The sequence below is a fragment of the Balearica regulorum genome, chromosome W (assembly GCF_011004875.1).
Source record: "Balearica regulorum gibbericeps isolate bBalReg1 chromosome W, bBalReg1.pri, whole genome shotgun sequence".
NCBI lineage: Eukaryota > Metazoa > Chordata > Aves > Gruiformes > Gruidae > Balearica > Balearica regulorum.
In genome coordinates this window covers 27,543,043-27,545,079 of record NC_046219.1, presented here as the reverse complement: position 1 = coordinate 27,545,079, position 2,037 = coordinate 27,543,043, and the positions used below count along the sequence as shown (strand labels likewise).

At 40.5% G+C, this 2,037-nt stretch overlaps 1 pseudogene; it reads left to right on the top strand.

Moving 5' to 3' along the window:
• The first annotated feature begins 354 nt into the window (after positions 1 to 354).
• Positions 355 to 1,594, top strand: LOC142599325 (pro-neuregulin-1, membrane-bound isoform pseudogene; annotated as a pseudogene).
• Positions 1,595 to 2,037: the final 443 nt, after the last annotated feature.

Sequence of the window (2,037 nt, the reverse complement as noted above, 5' to 3'; positions counted from 1 at the left end):
GCATTGATCTGCTTGTGGGAGGTGGTGAATGATTGCCTTTGCATTGCTTAGGTTTTTGTTTTTCCCAATTTCCTTCACTTATTAAGCTGTCTTTATCTCAACCCATGAGTTTTCTCACTTTTGCTTTTCCTATTCTCTCCTCCGTCCTTCTGGGCAGGGGGAATAAGCAAGTGGCTGTGTGGGTGGCTCAGGTCAACCCACCACATAGGCTCATATATCATAGGACCAATAGCAGAAAGAATGTTTACCTTGTATTTATAGTCTAGTGTGAGGATATTGGGGATATTAAGAGAAACTTCTGCCTTTTTCCCTCATAGCCAACAGGATCATCAGTTTTTATGTGTCCCTGCCTACATGCTTGAAAATTTTGTATGTGTGTCCTTCTTCAGGTATGTCTCAGCTATGATCACACCTGATCATGTCACCTGTACATTTTCACATTCTGACTTCTCCAAAGTCGTTGTCTTCCGAAATGTGCCCAGTTTAACCACGTCTGTCCCTCTGTGGCCATGAGTCCCTTCATGAAAGAGGAGAGACTGCTGTTTCTGGTGATCCCACTGCAACTATGGGAGAAGTATGACCACCATCTTCAGCAGTTCAACTCCTTCTGCCACAGTTCTGCCTATGAGAACAACAGTCTGCCAACTAGTCCTCTGAGAATATTTGAGGATGAGGAATATGGGGCAATGCAAGAGTATGAGCCAGCACAGGAGTCTCCAATGAAACTCACCAACAGCCAGAGGGTAAAAAGAACAAAGTCCAATGTCCATGATATCTATAAAGTACAATTTTCCACTTTACAGGGACATAAATGTGTTTGGGTTAGTGCTTAGACACTGTTTAATTTAGGGTTAAATGCACTACCTTGCTTTACTGACAACAATATCTTTGAAGAAGAGCTGAAAGACTGATAAAAAGGAAACATCCTGCCCCAGAAGGCACCCAGAGCTGGGTGATGGCCAGAGAGGCCTGAAGTCAACAAGAATCGGCAGCAGCTAAGGGAAAGGTAAAGGTGGCTGGGGGAAGTTTGCAACCACCCACCCAGTTAAAGGACTATGCAAATTACCCCCCCCCCCCCCCAAGGAGCATGCATGCTAATTTAAAGATGCTTGACCAATAGCAGATGATGTGGTAATTAATAACCAATTAGCATGAATTTAGGCAGGTTTTCCTAATCCTGTAACAAGATAAATATGCAGTAGTTTCTGTGTGTAGCATGCTAGCTTTGTGGAATTACCACCTAGCACCCATCTCTGTGTAGACATGAAATAAATAAAATTGCTCTGCTCTGTGTGTATATTGGTGTACTGCACACCAGGTAAATGATCCCACTTTTGGGACAACAGCCATATTTCCAACAGAGTGGAAATAGACTCTGACTCAAGCTCTGAAAGCAGTAGCTCTGAGAGTGAAATAGAAGATGAAAGAATAGGCAAAGATATACCTTTCCTGAGTATACAGTACCCCATGGCAACCAATCAAGAACTAGCCACTTCATATCAACTGGTTGAGAGTAGCAATTCACTTCACACCGGAAGAATTGCAAACAAGGTTGTCCAGTGTAATAGCTAGCCAAGACCCTATCACTGTATAAAGCGTAAACAAAATACATAGTCACATGTAAAACTTTATTTTCTATAATGAAGTATTCCACCTTTAAATTAAACAGTTTATTTTATTTTAGCAATTCCACTAACAGAAAACAGGAAAGGAAATAAAACTTTTATAAATTAAAATATGTATAAACAGTTGTGTTAAGTGCAATACATAGCATTTTTTGCAATATTTAAAAATGGAGAAAGATATCAGTGGCGCCTTTATGTTATGTTTCATTGAGAGCAAGTTTTGTATAGTTACAAAGATTTTTGTCCTGTAAAATTTTGAAAAAACCCTCTAATCTTCCATTGCCCTGGCTTTTTGTGCACTGCATTATGATGCCTGAATAGATAATTTGCAAGAATTTGAGAAGTTCCTGTTTGCTTGTAGTAGACTCCCCAAATCAAAAAGCCCTGTAATGTCCTTGCCACTCCACCCACC